A 20325-nucleotide genomic window follows, 5' to 3' on the forward strand; every position below is an offset into this window, starting at 1 on the left:
CTCACGTTAGCATTCTCCCTTACTGCCCTCTGCGTTTGTTGTTTATGTCTATATGTGGAGTGGTGGTGGGGGTGGGGGGGGGGGGGGGGTGAAAGAAATATGGAAGACACAAATTAGCTTTGCTGCTTGTTGATGTCTGAGGTCAGGTTGCGGAGTGGGTGGGTAGTGTGCTCGTGCAAGCATGCGACTGTTTCAATGGTTCTTTGTTGTCGTCTATTATTTGTGTTTTATGTGTTTGTCTGTATATGCGTGGGAGGGAGGCAGTCTACTCCCCACCAGCCGGAGTGTGTATCTCGAGTGACGCAGACCCCACCTAGGGACTGGTTTACACCGCAGCTAAAGGATGAATAACCAGAGGTGCAACATTAAAGACCTTAAGAAAATAACAGACATTTACTCAGAGCCTTTCCGCCTGGTGACTGCTGATGAACCAATGAAAGCCATTAGATGCTTCAGTGACCATCTTTAGCAGGTGGCTTCTGGAAGGTCACGCAGACAATGGCAATTTGGAATCGAGTTAAGTTGAACCTGGACGAGAAAAAAAATAACACTTATTCGTCTGGGGGGAATGAGAGATTTGTGGATAATTTAATCAGAGCTGGTGAGAGAGAGAATCACCAGGGAGATGGAAAGAAGCTTCCGGATGTTCTCAACCTCTGCGGTGGCTGGTGCCGCAGATCTTCTCTCTTCACTCTGGCTGTCAATCTCTCTCTCTCTCATCCTGTCTTTAGGTGTCCGTTAAGATGTAGCTATCTGTCATGGGTCCACGGATCAGTGGTTGACAGAAGATCCCTTGGAGAACAAAATGAAATGGTGACTCTCAGAAGCCGTGTGCAATGCCGAAATTCAACATTTAAGAAGACTGTTTTACAATTACGTTTCTTTTTTAAGGGGAATCCACCGTTTGAAATATACATGCTGAAACAAATGTCTCAACCCAATTTGAAGACACTCCAAATCTCCGTAAGCCGACAAATGTGGATCACTCAAACCTGACTTCTCTCTTAGCCTTGGGTTTATAAGAAGAATAAATGTTGTACTAAGCTTCTGGTTTTCACAGTGGCTGGTAGCAAACAACAAGGCGCCTGATTGTTCTAGGATTTGGTTTAGAATGAGGCTTTTTTCCATCAGTCTTTCATTAATATTCCATTTCCAATTAGGCCACGTCCTTGCTGGACAGACGGAGGTAAATAAACTATAAATTAGGTTCAGGTATAACTAATATCTCAACTGTGATATGCTTTATTGACTCCTTCCGCAACCACGATTTTAAACGTTGATGTTGTACGAGATTCTGAATTTTTCTCCTCAGTGGTTTCACGTTGATTGACGAGTCTCTAGTCATGTTTAGCTGTGTGCGGTATGTGTTCATCGTGTGTTTGGGATATTTTCTCTAATATGGTATTTGCCTTCCGTACAGGGCACGTTCACTAAATACCTTTAAACACAAACATAGGCATACTAGATTAAAACATTTGACCATTGTCCATGTTCCTTTTTTTTCGCAACCGTGTTCCTCATGACTTCTCTAATTATTCATTTCCTAAAACCTGTCACCATGTGCTCTTATTTTTGAGTTTTTACCTGATTTCCTGCTTATCAATAGAGCCAGCTGTTTCCAGACTCGCTCTGATGTCAAGCTCCTAATTGGTTTCCATATGTGGCTAATGTAAGTTCATATGGTCAGTAATGGAAACTGTCACGCAGATTGCGTTGTTGTGTGCATGTTCATGTGTGGGCCTGCACGTGCCGGGGCCATGATATGGCGTCGTTCTCATCATTAGCACTTTGCGTTTCTATTCTTAACCACGTTCAATAAACGGGCTGGCTTAATTAACATAACATCTTCATTTTTCATTTTTTTACCACCCAGCTAGCATCGGCTGTATCGGTCCTGGTGTTTTTATTGTGCCTCACTACCGTCGCAGCCCATGATACCATTACCTGCGCCACAGCCTCCTCGGTCCAAGACAAAGGAGCTGCTTTTAGGCCCTTGTTTGTTACACTGTCGGAGGGGAGGAGAGAAGGAACGTGTGGAAAAGGAGAGCGACGACAATAACAGGCAGGCTGAAAAGACAGGGAGAAGAGAGGAAGGAACAGGAACGCTCTCATTACTGTCACCTGAGGATGTCCCATTTGCAGCAGAAAGCCTCTCCGTGAGTGACAGATTTGGGTCCGGTGAAAACTATAGCTATAGTCACTTTTCTTCCCATTTTGCTGATTTTAAAATAGGGGAAGCATTCGTCTGGAGTAATGGAAGACGTTTGTGCGCTGGTATACCACTCTTGCTATCTTATCTCTATGGGTGAATATTGTAGGCACTCATGGGTGGACAGTAGATTGAGAATGTTCTCTTTCGAGTCATACATATACCAGTTGTCTACCTTCTTAGTCTGATGATGTAAAAACAGTCAAAAGCATCCAGACTTCTTTCATATAGAGCTAAATTGACGAGAGTGTATGTTAGTCTTCCTCCTCACACTACTCTTTTTTTTAGATAACAGTGCATGTTCTCAAGAATATTCAAAATGCTCCCTGACAGGGTCACTATAACAGCGCGTCTGAAATGACAGAGCAGATTTAGGGAGTAATCTCTGTTTCGCTCTCTCACTATCTCGCTGTGTGTTTATCTCTCTGTCAAGCTGTTTAATCCCCTTTTTCATTATTTCCTTCCTTCCTTCCTTAAGCCCTTCCTTCCTTCCTAATGTTTGTTACTTGGTAGTATTCAGAAGTGTTTCAGTGAACCAGGGAAGCAGACTGACTGCATCACCCCTCCCTCCCTCCCTCTCTCCCTCCCTCCCTGCCATCCATTCTCAGTTCCCAAAATGATTTCCGGACCTTTGTCACATGGGTGACCCTCCGTCCCAGAGGGGGAACACTCCATTCAGTAAACCCCCTTCTTGACTGTACCATGATGTATTTGGGCTTTCTTTCATTCCTCCCTCTGAGTTTTCTCTCAATAGCTTGTTTCTCGTGAGATGGGCCTTATGGAAGGAGCCATCTTAAACACCTGTCCTTTCTCACCCACCAGGCAACTGAGGTGAATGTCTTTGATCCGGATGACATAAGTGAATGAAATGAAGGGAAATGGAGGAGGGACGATTGGGACAAATGGTGTGCCAAATTGAACATGACGTGTCAGCGATTGTAATCTCCATGTGGACTTTTGGGATGAGATATCCACAATGATGTGGAATTTAAATATGGAATTTATTTTTGACGGAGCGACACACACACAAATGCATGCAACCATGTGCAGGAAGACATTTCTAGCATACAGAGCAACACATTTTCAACTCTTGGTTTGGTTGGCCTTACCTCTGTCATGTAGGGATAACCAAATAGTTTCTTTAAATGTTGGGTCCTCTCTGACTTTATGTCACAGTGAATGCTAAGTCTGTGAAGAAAGCTATTATGGTTCAATAGTACCAGGGATTGTACAGCACAACAACAAAACAGAACAACAACAATAATAAACACTCCAGCATGGCTTCATTCGGATGTAAAGAAAACATCTCTCACTCCAAAGGAAGTCAGCCTGAAAATAGTTCCCACAGTCGTGAGGTGTAATGTAATTGCCAGAAAAGTGAGTGTGTGTTGTGATATGTGACTGGTACCTAGCTTTGATGGGTTGTGTGTGTTTGTGTCGGTGTGTGAGTGTTTACCCGAGGTTTTTTCGCTATTTTTTTTTTCGCTTTTTTTTTCATGTGAACACACGGTGAACGATTGGTGCGACCTCTGAGGGTGAACGCCCTCTGACAATCTCATTGGCAAAAGCTACGGATCCTGCTTAGCAAATCACACCCTCCGAATGAAAATGAGATTTGAGTCGCACACGGCTGGGCTAGCGCCTCGCCTAGCTTCAGAGCACCTAGAAAGCATCTTTCATGAAATCAAAAGCATTGACTTTGTTATACATTAAGGGATTACTGTTCTGCAGCTGCTTTGTACTCTTCCGACTCTCTCTACTTTGCCTGATGGCATTATTAAACAGACAAGTAGGGTTTTTGGAAGTTCAAAACATAAAATGCCGCTCAAAGGGTAATTTCCAAAATGTAAATGAGCAGGTTTTCAAAGACTTTGTCAACTTTTTCTTTTCTGACTCAGATATCAAGATACCCAAGAAGAAAGTTTTTTTTTTTGGAGCGATCGATTCATTTAATTCAGCTAAACGCCTGTTGATTTCTTTTGGATACGAACTTGCCTCTGCTTCTTAGTTCAACTTGGCTTCTCTCAAGACACCCTACTCACTGTCTGAAATGTTTTTTGTCAAGTTAAAGATAGCATTTCCGGGAATGCGAATGCAATCCACCCTGTATGAATCCATGCTGCTTAATACACTTTCCTTGGTTCACTCAATCAAGTTCTGTAAAGGATTTAACTGTTTTCTCCTTACCTTCTTCTTGAATATATTTTGTTCTCTGCCTTCTAGTTCCTTCTTTCTTTTCACTCCCTCCCTCCCAACTGCTCTGGCTCATCTCTCTTTGAATCACTCTCTCACAGACATGGACACAACCTCAGGGACCCACACACACATACACACACAGTTCTCTCTCTCTCTGTGTGCTTTTGTGAAAATGCTGAGGACAATGTGTGTGATGACTATGATTAGGATGCCAGTAGACAGATGTTAATGCCTAGTGTCTCTGGGATGGCATTTTATACTGTGCTATTACTGTGGTCCAGATGTCACCAGAAATGGGGCTGACGCTCTTCACACCCTGTCTCTCTCTCTCTCTTTCTCTCTGTCTCTCTCTCTCTTTCTCTCTTTCTCTCTGTCTCTCTCTCTCTCTCTCTCCTTTCCCTCTCTCTACCTCTCCTTTCTCTCTCTCTCTCTCTCTCTCTCTCTCTCTCTCTCTCTCTCTCTCTCTCTCTCTGTCTCTCTCGCTCTCTCTCTCTATCTCTCTCTCTCCTTTCCCTCTCTCTACCTCTCCTTTCTTTCTCTCTCTCTACCTCTCCTTTCTTTCTCTCTCTCTACCTCTCCTTTCTTTCTCTCTCTCTCTTTCTCTCTCTCTCTCTTTTTCTCTCTCTCTCTTTCTCTCTCTCTCTATCTCTCTCTTTCTCTCTCTCTCTTTCTCTCTCTCTCTCTCTCCCATTCACTCTCCCTTTCACTCCTTGTCTCACACCCTCCGACTACCCCAACATTAACCGGTTGTGTACATTTATTATCTCAGAGAACACTTTAGTATTTGTGTTTTTGTGGAAGGAGGGGGGGTGTGCCTCCTGTTGTTACGCATGCCCTGTTGTTACACCTGAGTTGTCAGGATTTTAGCAAACCGACCCCCCTACAAGCCTGCAGGTTGGCTAACAAACCCTATAATTGGCTACAGCGGGAGAGGTCCAGACTCCATTTGGCCAGTTTGTTAATGCCGGATAATTCCTCTGTCATCTAGCAGGTGAAGCACATTACACATCTGCTGAGCCGAGGGTGGTGATCGTATTACGTCTGTGCTGATGATAGCATGATGGCATTATGTGACTCACTGATGGAAAATTACTTATTATTCACCTTCATAGTGTTACAACGCACCTGTTTCTGGGATGATGGCCTCATGGACTTGACTATTTGTGAGGGTGGGTGTTTGTTACAGTAATAGGTCACGCCCAATAGGAACGATAGGGCCTTCATTTTTTCCCTTCTGATTAGCTGCTGTGCTGCAACGTTGCAATCAATTCAGTCCAATCCAAATCCTTGTTTTGATTACTTAGCTTTTTTTCTCACAAGACATCATCATTATGTGGAGATACTGTGTTCAGATAAACAATTAAAAAGAGAAGACAGTCATACTAATATACCTCTGAGATCTGGACTCTCCCGGAACACTCCCATCAGCAGATTTGGGAAGTTGTGTCGTTTGGTTTCACCTTGTTAGCTGTAAGACTATATTTGTGTGTCAGCTTGCATCAGTTGGTTGCACAAGCCTCATATGGAACAGACCTCTGTGTACAGTGATGAGTCGGCTCAGCTTTCAGACATAGCCCGGGGCGATCGGGCCTCTCTCCCCTCTCTCTCTCTCTCTCTCTCTCTCTCTCTCTCTCTCTCTCTCTCTCTCGCTCTCTCGCTCTCTCTCTCTCTCTCTCTCTCTCTATTGCTGACTGATAGGGCCAGGGTGTTTTGGGAAGCATTCGACTGCACTGTACAGATCCCCCCTGCAGCTCTCCACCCATCCTGACGCCCCAACACGGTCAGGGCTGGAAAGATGCTCCTCAAATTCATCAAGCGAAAGACAATTCTGCTCTGGGTCTACAAATGAGTGTGTGCGTCACGTGTGGTTGCGTGTGTGCGTCTGCGTGCGTGCGTGCACGTGCGTGCACCGTGTATCATCATCAGCGTCGGAAACAGCGATGGCATGAGACCATGCCAACCCTCAGCCGGTGCCAACGACACAGGGCACCGCGACGCGTCCAAACCGGAGGACATGAGAGTTTGTTGGCATCCAGACATATCTGTCTCTTTCCCTCGTTTTCTCCCTCTCACAGAAACCACCTCCAGCCTTGAATGCGATGCGTGCAGAGTGGCGAGGAAATATGGAAGAGGGCAGAGATAGTCAAAACAATGAGAGACACACATCCTCCCCTAATTTAATCTAACGGCAGATGGCAAATCCTAACCTATGGCCCTGACAGATTGCTGATTTGGTAAACCCTTCCAGCGCTATCTGTCCAAGAGAGTGAGAGAAAGAGAGAGAGGGAGAGAGAGAGAGAGGGAGAGAGAGAGAGAGAGAGAGAGAGAAGGAGAGAGAGAGAGAGAGGGAGAGAGGGAGTGAATACGTTTCACATGGAGTAAAGGGATGTGAAAGGGGTATGAGAACTTGAGAAAAAGACAGGAATGATGGAAACGAGAAACGAGAAAAAGAGACAATAGGAACATGTTTAATGAAATCAACAGACTATAGCCCACAGATTACCCCAGGGTCAGAGAAAGCAACTATGAACTGAACGAATACGAACATCCTCAGAAACGTCAAGAGAGAGAGACTGCACATCAAGGGCATTAGCGCTTGATAAACAATAGGGACACACAAAGATGAGGGGATGAGCAGTGATAGAGGAGAGCCGAGGAGGAAAAACAACTCGTCTTTGACGGCGGACGCTAATTACCGGACAGACTTCCGATCGGCTGTCGTCTGTGATGCGGTTGAAACAAAGAGAGAACGGTTTTAATTAGACTCGTCGCTGGCCGCCGTGACCTCACGTAGCACCCGTACTTGCAACGCTCGCTTTCTGTTGTGCTCCTCTGCCACAGTTGGCATTTCGCTGTGAGGATAAGGAGACCAATTATGACCAATGACAGACCAGCCTAGCCTATATTCCATTCGACTCATTTCATTTGAAAATCTTTTGAAAGAAAGAGAAACAAAAAAGAGTCCGTGTTTGGTCTGATGGTGTTATCACACCATGGGTGTAACATTCTGTGCGGTATATTGAGGCTGGTTTAAACTTAAGGTCAACTCTAACATGGATCTAAAGCGGCAGCCTTGCTCAGAAGCTTCGGATAAAGTATCGATATTGTCTAATCCTGGAGCATGCCAAATTAGGCCTTTTACAAGCACCTATACAATGTTTTGGGAGTTGATTTGCATGAGCTCAACCAATGCAGCATGTTTAGTGATAATGAATTCATTGGCTTCTCTGTGCCAAGGAAAGATTCTGCGAGAACCCGGTTGCTTTCCTTACCCCGTACACCTCCGATGGGTTTTGGGAGAGTACTCTCACCACCTCTCTCGGTTGGATGAGACCCTCCTGGGTACATTTAGCGAGTTAGCCTCCATCAACCGACTCTGAATGGCGTACACTGCCACGGCTGTTGTTGTTCATTCATGTTGTTATCTCCCACTCTCGTGGCAGATGTCTCTGAGGGATATCCGGGGTCCAAGGTAAACACAACAGGGGGAAGCCATTTTGAATTGTAAAATGAGTCTGTCACTTCAATAATCATCTAACACATGGTCCGAGTTAATTGGATTGCATATTGCATCATATGCTAAACAGAAGTGTATTTGCACAAGCTTACAATTAGTATATTAACTTGAATTAAAAGTGCTCAGGGATGTTGTTCTTCATTTCCTTGTTTTGGTTTCCTCTATTCTAGCTTACAATGCCAAATAAACCTACCTGTGGTATGAGTAGCTGATTCTACTGGTAAAACGTTGCGTTTGTCAGGGGTTCTTTGATATGTTTGATGTTGTGTTTGTGCCGTTTGTTCTTAGAATGATGTATTGACGCCTGTGGCTCCAATGGTCATGAAATCAAAGACAGAACTGGGAAAAAGACATGTGAGAAATATGCTAGATGACTTTACTATTACTACAACATACATAAACCACATATTAAAAGTATTCTTCAGAATTTGAAACCTGTCATATTCCTGCCAAACACATAATGTATTGTATTTTTAAATGTGCTCACTACATTCTCATCACCCCATCTTAGAAAATACTTTCTTTTCACTTTACAGAGTTCTTTGATAACTTAATTTTGAGAAGTTTAAATCATTTTGAGAGGACATTAAAGGATTTGGAGAAAGGAAGCTATTAATATTCCCAAATAAAAGCTTCCGCCACAATTAAACTGGAGGAGACAAAACGGTTTCATTTCTAATGGCAGGTCGCTCAGGGTCGCAAGCAGAATAATGGTTTTTATATTTATCCTTCCAATTGTCATCACTGTTTAGATTTAATTGGATTTTAAATAGACCAAATGAATGCAAGATCTTTCTTATTACTTTTTTTCAGTTTAAATGTGGAACTGTCATTGGCCTTCATAAATGCTCATGAATATTACCTCCATTTGGCCATCAGTTTTTTTCAGATGTTTCAATGTGCAAAATAATCTAATAAAAAGCAATTCCATGCATGTATGGCATGAGGTAATACCCATGCTTAGAAACAAATACAATTACCTTACACTAAACTAATTGGTCTGTTCATCCCTGCAGTTGTCAGGGACATGCATTTACTGAACAGTATGTGGAGTGCTGACTATATCACCTCTCCTTCGAGATGGAGGAACAAACAGCTATCATACTCTCATAGTTCCTGCAATACACGGAGTAAACAAGAGGCAAACTGTTGAGCTCTTCCATTTTTTGAAGAAGGAATGATCAAACAATGATCCTGTGCACCAGCTCGTTACTGAAGTGTGTGTGAGTGATGGGCACAGCCATGATCAATATGGAATTTACACATTCCATCAGGCTAGCGATTAGCTGTACCCATGCTAAAGCAATGTATTATTTTTCAAGGATGATTTAGCTGCATCAACAACATAAATCATTTCTGTGTTTGCCTTTTCCATCAAGGGTGGCAAAGATTCTATCAATTGAAGATGCATAAAATGTAGAGTTCGGTTCAATAAAAGAGGAGGAGGAAATCAAAACAGTCGAAGTGCCAAGTTGTTTTCAGCGAATTCAGTGTTATTTCTGAGAGTCTAACGAAACATGGTTCAGGCAGGAATATGCAGTAAATAGTTGGTCTACACTTTAGAGATAGCACAGACGCTGCGTCTTGACATTATGGTTCTGCTAACCCTTACAGCTCTCTGCAAAGAAGCCTAACCGAGACTATGTCTCATCATCCGTGTCAGAGAGTTCCAATTTCTGTTATTCCCCCTGAAGACAGAGCAAGGCAGAACCAAAGGTGGAGGCTGGGGTTGTGGAGGCTACATGAGCAAGCCACACACATAAAGTGCCACACTTGGAGCAATGTCAGAGTACATTTGAGTTCCTGGTCTTACATGGAACCTCATGTAAAGCTAGAAGAGGTGACTGGATGTGCGTATGACTGGGATTACTGACTGACAGCCTCAGAGTCTATCCACCTTTTTGGGTAAACCCATGCAGGCCCACAACCCATGTGTTCCTTTACACAATGTCCGATTTTGATATCAACCTTCTTTTCTTTGTTCATGACACCCTCATATTTCGTGTGATATTTGTAGGATGCGCGACACGGGAGACTGGAAATAAAAGGATAAATGAGGTGATATGAAAGATAGCTAGAGAACAGGAATCAAAAGACTGTGGGTGAGAGGAAGAGTAAGCGAGAGAGAGAGAGAGAGAGAGAGAGAGAGAGAGAGAGAGAGAGAGAGAGAGAGAGAGAGAGAGAGAGAGAGAAAGAGAGAGAGAGAGAGAGAGAGAGAGAGAGAGAGAGAGAGAGAGAGAGAAAGCGAAAGACAGAGAGAGAAATACAGGGAGAGGAGAGAAAAAGAGAGAGAGAGAGAGGCAACACTGGTCCATTGTGTGGTATCATCCATGTTTCATGAGCGGGCACCTGGCCTGTATGATCATCCTCAGAATCTGACCTCTCCATGCGGCTCCGGGAGACCAAACCTCCCTACCTTAGGAGCTGCGAAGATCCCGTGCGCACAAGGAGAACCTCAGCAGCCGACGAGCAGACAGCCAGACGATCGCTTTCCAAACACGAGGCTGTGAAGAAAGATAAAGCTGAGATATCTAACTACCTAGCCAATCCTCTTCAATCCTGAGTGGCAAAAAAAGGAGACTGTGTGTGTGTGTGTGTGTGTTGGGGAGAGGGAGAGCATATGTGTCCAGAGGATAAGGGAAGAAAGAGTGAGCAGAGGAAAGCGATGTCATGAAAGAGAGATGTTTTACCTGGGTTACTCACAAAAAGTGGTCTATGAAAGTTAAGACAACTTGTCATCTCAAGTGTTTTAGAATGGATTACGGATACATGATTCTTGTAAAGTTTTAAATTACGTGGCGATTATTAATTAGAGGCTGCATTTTAACACATTCATTAAGAACCACATGGGTCTCATCAGTGTGATAAAGATGGGTTGCTATTAAATGCACCATAAATCAACAGAGTAAGACTAGTGAACACAAAGTGAATGTTGTGTGTGTCGAAATGCATCCCATTACCCACACACACACACACACACACACACGCACACACATACACCCACACTGTCCAGGGAGATTGGCCCTGAGGCTCGTTTGAAATGATAAACACCTGCCTGGCATTGATCCACTGTCAAATGAAACACACGCCTCCTGGAGCCCAACCCAACTCATTCCCAACATCAACTGCAGAGAAACACGGAAACCACAATCACAGTCGGGTACTTCAAGACTCAGAGTCCATCACTGCAATAGGTATCTCTCTTCCACATGATTCCATAGAGGTCGTGACCTAGTAGTGTAAACATGTGCTTATCTCAGTGTGGGTATACTTCTCTCTGGTGCTGGTACAACCACGGTAATAAGCAGTCTGCCACAGGCCTTTCACATTACATAATGGATGAAAGTGCGACATCTGTTTACAGTAATATGTGCGTTCTCTTTGCATGTGTCATGTACCGCGTGGCGAGGGATTCATTTGGACTTATCCGGATGTACCTTTGACAGGAGGAAGGATGGGTAAAACACATCCGCTTGAACACCAAACACAAATCCATCTGTTTATTGTAAGTACAATGTTTTGATTTATAAAATATATTGTCCCTCTCCCACTCGTATGAGAGAGAAGGGGAGAAAACGGGGAGTTAAGCAACAGAATAACAAAAACCTGGTTCAGATGTTGTCGTGGTTACAATGGACTCTTTTCTTCTGTGGGCTAATATCCTGTGAAATCCAGCAAAACTTAATTTGAGGAAAAGGAGCTGAACCTGAACTAAGCGGATTTAATTAATAAATGTATTTTCCATTTAACGGTTTGATTTCTCTAAAGCCTGTTTACAGGCCTTCCATGATCTGCCTTTAAGTAAAGCGTAAACACAAATCTCCTTACAGTCGCATAAATCTATTATCTACACTCCACCTTATGGTTAGTCAGTGACTCTGAGTGCATGTCTGCCTGTGTCTGTGTGTGCATGTGTGTGTTCCTACATGTGCATGTACTGTGTCAGCCAATGTGTGTGTGTGTGCGTGCGTGCGTGTGTGTGAGAGAGAGTGACTGTGTGCAGGTATGTGTTTGAGCCCCAATTAGTATCATGCTCAGGAGTTGTGAAGCATATTTGCATCTCTGCAGTGATTACTGTCTGTGAAATCAGGATTCTGCTGCTCACCATTAAAAGCATGTGTTGAAGAAATGGGTCAGAAAGCAACCGAAGGTAGAGTATGTGATGTTTTATCTTACAATTTAAAACATACAACGACATTCAGTACAGTAACATGTAGTATCTGAATTCCTTCACAAATGTGTTGTGCTTGTCATTTCTATAGACTCAAGCCAATGCCACCCAAAAAGTACGTTTAAACCTGCTAACCATTTGGTTCAATAAAAAGAAACAATTCTGTAGTCCCTTATTTTGTCTTGAATTGTCATTGGTAATGGTCCGCGCTTCTGTTTCGTATCAAATCTAAGGTGCCCTGCACATTCTTACTTTTTATAAGAAGGGGTAATTTGGTGCACTGTTTCAATTGAGACTTTATTAATTTCAGAGGTGAAACAGAGACTAAAGATGGAGGGTCTGGGTTCGTTTATTTTTTTTCCCTCCATCTCCAGGTTTTCTCATTACATGTCATGATAAGCATAATTACCTTTTTAGCCCTCCAATAAATCATCCAAAAGATGACATGAAACTAAATAGTTGGTTATGATACCAAACTGCTGTGAGTTGAACTGAGACGCCATCGTGAAGTTGTGAAGTAGGGAAGTTGCAATGACAAAACAGAGCAATTTCATGCTTGGTACAGTTTACTTGACATTTTACAGGCACTCTAAAATAAATGTAGGTTTCGGTAAAAGGGGTTTACTCTTGTTGTGGCCAATACAGTCACGCAAGTATGATTTTATAATTATTATTGTTTTATGCTCATTGAAAGTTGATCCCAAAAGACTATTCCACTACATGCTGCTGCTTTTAGAGAGGGCACTATAATGTGGGAACAATTACATCTGGAATTCCAGTAGTTGTTTTATTGCACAGGGCAGTTTGTGTGTGTGTTAGTGTGTGTGTGTGTGTGTGTCCGTGTGGCCTGCTACTCCAGAGAGATACGAATCAGTTATCTTATTAACTAATCTTGGCAAGAAGATAGACCTGTACACCCTTGAAGAGAAAGCTCACACACACACACACATACACCACACATTCACAGAAACACATACAAACACACACAACATACACACTCATACCACAGTGGATTGTAGATGTGGCATTGGAGACGTGGCCCCAGGCTAGTGTGTGTGTGTGTGGGTGTGTGTGTGTAAGTGTGTGATTGGGTGTAGGTATGTGTGTGTGTGTGTGTTGTGTGTGTGGCAGTAGACTTCTTTAAGGTTTTGTCCATGAGCATTTTTACAGGCTGCTATCTATTAGCATATCAGACCCTCAGGGGAGTTGAGAACTATCTGGGTGAGAAGTGAGCAAGATTTTTCCTAACAACAGCCATGTGTGTGTGTGCGCGTGCGTGCGCGTAAGCAAATAAAACCCAGCGAGGTCTCACTTGCTTCTTCTCTCTATTTCACTGGCCCCCAGAAGAACTGTCCATGGTGCTGAAGATCAGCAGAGGCGAAAAGTCATCAAGTGCTACAGCCAAGTCTTCCATGTACTGTCTGTGCCTCCTAAGGTATGTGGGAACTACAAAGCCAATGTGTGCACTATGTGCTGTTAAAAAGAAGACGTAATACAATAAGTAATCCATTAGTTGCAGGTTTGAATGTGAGGATGACTTGCGATCAAGTCTGGGAGAGCTTTGTATGCTACCAGAATCAAATGTGGTCATCAAGTCTGACATTTATTACAGTGTCTTTGAATACTAATCACAACATCAAGGCACTCACCTATTGAGTCCTTGAGCTATGTTGGAGGAGCAGCCTGCTTTTCATTGGTCTAACAATAGTTATCCAGACAGGATTCAGAAGAGAAGCTTGTAGGAAATGTATTGTTTCAAATGTTTGATTACATTTACATTTAGTCATTTAGCAGACGCTCTTATCCAGAGCGACTTACAGTAAGTACAGGGACATTCCCCCTGAGGCAAGTACGGTGAAGTGCCTTGCCCAAGGACACAACGTCATTTGGCACGGCCTGGAATCAAACCAGCAACCTTCTGATTACCAGCCCAATTCCCTAACCGCTCAGCCACCTGATTACCATAATGTAAAAATCACTAGAGTGCTCGTTTCATAATTTTTAATTAAAACACTAAGAGGTCACTATTCAGTTTGATTTGTATACGTTCAGTGTGTGCTGGAGGGAAACACTTTGATTAGTAAGGTCTGGCTCTGGCCTCTGGGAGAGATGACATTTGATTTCAGTTCAAGTGTGCAACTGCTATATTGGAAAATTCTAAAAGGAATCTGGTAGGTTTTAAAGCCATGGATGTTTTGCATGGTAAAAAACCTTGGCACCTGTTTTTTGGCGTGGCCTGCTAGCTTTCAGGCTTCTCATTATGTGTGTCTACCTCTGAAGGATGTTTCATTCTCTTTAAAGGGGTCATTGAATGCAAAACCGAGTTTACCTTGTCATGGTTGAATAACGACAGTTTGGTGGGTAAAATGGACATATAGTGAACCTCCAGTGAAAGTCCATTGACACCTCTTTCCTATGCAAATCTCACAATTTGAAACTGCCGCTGTAAAAAAACACAGAGTTGACATCTGCCTTTGGCTCTGGTCTGTACCTTTGTCACGCCCCAAAATTTACATAAAGGCCAGCCCACTGGTTGTCCATGTTGCGTCTTTGCTCCGCAGCTTTGCTCGTTGTAAACCAACCAATCAGCGCGCAGCTCATCGAAATATTTATGAGCATACCATAAAAGGGAGAACAACGCCATTCATTCTAGGGTTATTTCAAAGGGTTGCATTAGGGCGCATAGAACAGCGCCCGGGCCATTTTCAGCCAAACCAATGTTACATACCCTATTCGGAGACCTTAAGGAACAGTGTGAAATACCCTATAAAATCATTATATGACCCCTTTAACATGTGAGTGTATGAATATAACTTGTGTCTCTTTACACATAGTATCTGCACTAAAAGCCTCTTTAAAGTATATCACATAGTCTAGTCTGTTTTTACCTCCAGATAAAACATTAATTGCCTGGGTTGTACATAAAACGTGATTTAACAAAACCACTCGAGACGCAGTCTGCTTTTAGCACTAATCCATGCAGCTTGAGGGTATATTTGGTAACAATTGGATAACAGATTAATTAATTTGATATCACACCCTTGCCATTAGATGTCATTTACAAAAATGTGTATCTGTTTTGAATCAAGCAGCAACATGTTCACTAAGCTAATGACTCTGATAATTAAACGTGTTGATAGAGAGCCCTACACTGTAAGTGTGCCATGTTTTGCCCAGCAGTGCAAACTTATTTGTTTCATTTATTTATTTAATTACTTAGTTGTGCACATATTTTTTCTCTGGAGAGATATACAGTACGAGCCGTCTCTGGATCCGTATCTCGTTCCCTGAGGTAATAACCAGCCACAGTCTTCTCACGTTTTGAAGTTTTATCTGATTAGGAGAAAACATTTCAGCCTTCATTTCACAACACCAGTCAAAATAGTAATCATATGTTCACTGTAACTACAGTTTTGTCTGGTGGGACCGACTTTGTAATTAGGGCTGGTATTACGTAACTGCATACCATATCTATCATTTACTTTTTGACCTCTGTGGAAGGAATTTTTCACGTGGACTGAAACAAGCACTAGTAACAATGCTAAATCCCTTACGTGACACCTAAATAAATAGCAACTTGTTGCACCATTAAGGGAAGCCAAGCATAACTGAAGTATTTCCCCTATTGACATTTGAAGATGAAGATAATCTTGAACTGTATTAACATTGAAATGAACCCCTTGGGCCGAAACAAAAGGAAATAAGATCAGCCACCTCCTGGTCTGTCTCATCCAATGTGTGCCAGATATTCAATTGTAAATCTGTGTTCACTGCATCATTATGATACTCTCTTATTGACCCGGATCCAATTACTGACATATCTAAAGATGCCACGGGTGCTAACAAATTTCATCTATTTCCATATGTGAAATCATCCACAAATATGTGTGTTAGACATGGGAAAATATTTTTGGGTTTAGTAGGTAGAGGAAGATGTGTATTTCTGTACTTTCTGTACTGCAAATATGCTGCAGTATGAGAGAAATCAGCACTTGAATGCAATGAGTCATGCTGTACACTGTTGGATGAAAGTGAACACAAGGTACTATCAAAGACATAGATCAACTACTGTATAGTTGAAGTCCTCTTACAATGAATAAGACTTAATTGTGGGCTGTCACTCATCCTCAAGACATTGGCTGAAGTGGTTTTGCACAGAAATGTTCAAATCTGCAGTATTCTGCATCATCAACTGTGACCTGTAAATATCTTTGATTGCATGCATGCCTCAAAGATTCCAAGTAAGAGAGAGAGAGAGAGACAGAGAGAGACAGGGTGTGAAGAGCGAGAGAGATGATTTTCAGAAGGGGAAGAGTGCAGAGTTGAACTATCACGTCCACACAACCCAATTGGCTCTGCATTCATTGTCCTATACCAACCCACTAAACATTGCCATCAATGGCAAGCAGGTCATTTGACTATTAGTACCGATCAGATTAGATCAGAGAGGGGAATCAAGGGTTTTTAAATGACAACAAATCAATAGATTTGCAACCACAACCTATTGTTTATCTACCAGATGACATTCCAAATCAGGACCTCTGAACTCCCAGGACAGGGAACACTCTAATGCCACCATGACACTGACACAGCATGTTATTGATCTGCTTCCTGTTGACGTTCCATGTGAACAGACGGCCACAGTGCCAGACACTCAGTCAGCGCGCAGACTGGATGTGGACTGAGGTGATAGAAGGAATGTGCGGAGGCATGTGCTAAGACGCTGATTGATTGACGTGGCGGGAGCGACAGGAATGAACAATAGGAGAAAAGGTGAAGGAGAGATCAGATGGATTAGAGAGGACAGAAGAGGTTAATGAGGGGGGGGGAGGGGGGAGGGGGGGTCAACCTGAGGGCCCATGTCAGGAAGAAAGAAGGGTATAAAAGTGTGAGCAGAGGGTTCGGGGGCAGAAGGTAGAGGTGAGGAGGGAGTGAGTCATGGTCTTTTGAGAGCTTGGCGAATTTCAGGAAGGTTGGCCGATTTTTTGGAAGGGTGGACAGTTTGAGTTGGAGAGACGTGGAGGTTGGGGGATACAAGATGAAGGTTAGAGGTTTCAGGGGCGAAAAATCAGTTGAAGGAACAGAGGGAGTTATACGATGAGAGGGATGGGCAGGGTCAGCTTGGGGCGGCAAAGGGTTGGATCTTTCCAGATGGACATCCAGGTCTGCCTTCAGGTCTACTGAGTCTGCCAGGCATTTGACTGTCTTCTTCAAGGCAGTAATCTTGTCAGCATCCCGAACCCCTCAATCTCCATCAATGTCCTCCTATTATCATGATCTCTGCAACAGAAGGGAAGTCTACAGCACAACTGTGCTGGCTGTACACAAGCTGGTTTTTTAAACCAGTAGCAATTATTTTATTTTTTTTGTCTTGATAAAGCTGAAATCAAATTAATTACATGCAGCACAGACAGTGTGCACATTTCTGTAAACACATTAAATGACTGCCTTCATTACCAGTTATTGCACTCTGTATTTAGGATATAATGTAGGCATGTCAGTCTATTCAACATTGATTATGCTGCAAAATATAAGGAAACATCATCTACATCTTTGAAAAACAGGTTTTTATGTCCGTCCCTGTATCTTTCCTCCTCAATTAAACGTTTTCTGTGTGGCTGCGTGACAACAGTCCCGTCAAAAAATACTTGCCTCAGCAACTCCCACCTGACTCAGAAAAATGAGGACATCATCAACTGACAATTAGCCAGATAGTACACCAGCGTTCCGCTGAGGCAAGTATGCTGTGCTTAAGAGAGTGAAAGCGATGCGATGACCATTTCCCGTTTAATTGCGCATACTTGATCAATACGAGCCATACAGTCTGAAGCAAATGGACCTCAAAGACGGTTCTCGGTAATGTCCTCCCTGACAATAATTATCAGCCGTTCTAGAGCTGGGCTAAGCGACTGGATGGGTTTTTTTCCCTGGCACAAGGTAAAGCTAATTGCGATGTTTCTATTCTGGAGGACGGATTCTCTCGGAGATAAAATGCGTCAGGCAGATCTAAATGCCGCGTTCTCTGAGTGTATGACCCGTGCCTGCAAAGGCCTGACAGACTGTGATGAATGTCTTGGTGTACGTTTTTAAACATAAAGCTGATTACTGTGCCCCCGCCCCCGCCACCCCCCAAAAAAGTGGGTGCTGATTATTCTCGGCGACAAGCCTCCGATTTATTCAGATGGTGATTCGGTGATTAGGCCCTCTTGGCGACATGCTCATCAAACTAAACTGGGACGTATTTAAATTAGATTGTTGTGGCATTGGGTTCGGTTAGCTGATTTGTTCCATTATTTCGGGCGGTTATCGATCAATAAAATAATTGAATAAGGTCTCATACATAAAACGTTGACGTTCATGATTACATTTACCATATAAACAATGACAATCACATTCAGGGTCAAACGTTATAATCATCATACTATATGCGCAATGCTCTAACTTTGAGCACTTCTATTATTCATGCCTTATGTGTTACTCGCCACCATGTCTAACTAATCTAGATGGATGTGGCTCACATCAACATGGTTACAGGGGGAGGAACATCTGGGCAGCACATTGAATTAGCCAGGTAGACCAGGAAAGATTGCATTATGGCTTTATGAACACACACACACACACACACACACATACACACTTGTATTCCAACACACCGTACCCATTGCACACATAACTTGCACACATGATGTCAAGCCAAGCCAAACCATGTCAAACTCAACCACCCCCACACACGCACACAGTTTAATCATACTCCCTCTGTACTGAAAAAAGGTCAACGTAACCTTTGTGTACTCCACAGCGACACATGTGGCGCTCTTAATCCATATATCATTACGGATTTTGCTTTTGAAAGGACACTGATGTAGCCGTTCACTTATTTAATTGGCTTACAGTGTCCCTTTATCAGCCGCTATTGATCCGAGCTCCAGTGGGGAATGAATAGAGACTCAGATATCCCACTACTTCCTCCTAAGATTGTCCTCGAGCACATACACACATCTGGGAGGAACTGGAGAATTGGATACACATCCATCTGCATACACCAGTCATGGTTTAGCATCCTATATTTACACAATCATTACTGTGCTGATCAGAGTTGCACTCACTCTCTCTTGAAGTACACAGGGGAGTTGTTGTCTACGTACTGGCTCAAATCAGAATGTTGGCTGTGCTGGTTCGTTGGATGTTTACGGTAATTCACAGAGGATCGTCCCCATGTAATAGGAATACTGTTGTACAAGCAGATCATTACTATAGTCGGCTTATTTGCAACCTATTTGCATTTTCTCGAGCATATTTACTTTAAGGAATTTCAATGCTTGTTCAAAAATGGAATATTTGTGATGAATGTTTGGTTGTCTCTGGAATTTGCGATAATAACAACCACACCAGTCCAGCAAGCAAACATTTAGTTCCTCTTGAACTGGAAGCAGAATATTGTTTGTCTGGGCTGTGGTCCAAGTCCTCCATTAGGGCATTGGCTCAGGTGAAGAGTAATTAAACAAGGCATTCGCTGAGTCTGCACTCACATAAACACCAGACTCCACATTCTCTTTTAATACTATATCTGCCTCATTCATATTTACCTTCCTTCCTTCCCTTCTTCTTTCCTTCCCCTCCCTCCCTCCCTCCCTCCCTCAAACTCACATCTCTTTTTCTCCTGCACTCTCTCTCTCTCTCTCTCTCTCTCTCTCTCTCTCTCTCTCTCTCTCTCTCTCTCTCTCTCTCTCTCTCTCTCTCTCTAACTCACATCTCTCTTTCTCCCGCACTCTCTCTCTCTCTCTTGTGCCCAATCTCTCCTTTCCGTCTCTCTCACACACTCTCTTCTTCTCTCATCCTCTACATCTCCATCTATTTCTCTCTCTCACTCTTTGTCTTTGCAGAAGGAAGTTGTGCCGCCAGCTTAACGCACAGACAAGGCCCTATATGGAGGAGGGAGGTGAGAGGGGCTCCGGGAAGGCGAGGGCTGACGTCTTATGCTCAGGGGACGCAACAAATAGCCACGTCAACAAGGTCAGACCCATCGGACGCAGGGTGGGGGAGACACAAATATTTACACTTACCACGGAAATTTAGAAATTGTGCGGTGGGAGGGGCAAGTGGGCCGGGCGCCTGCAGCATTGCCTGTTTGTTGTTCCTGCCTCTGTGTGCCGGGAACAGAGGAGAAGAGAGCAGGGGAGGGGGGAGGAAGGCAATAGGGGATCGTCAGTGAGCGAGGGGAGGAAAAAGAGG

This window comes from Osmerus eperlanus, chromosome 23 (genome assembly GCF_963692335.1).
Source record: "Osmerus eperlanus chromosome 23, fOsmEpe2.1, whole genome shotgun sequence".
Lineage (NCBI taxonomy): Eukaryota > Metazoa > Chordata > Actinopteri > Osmeriformes > Osmeridae > Osmerus > Osmerus eperlanus.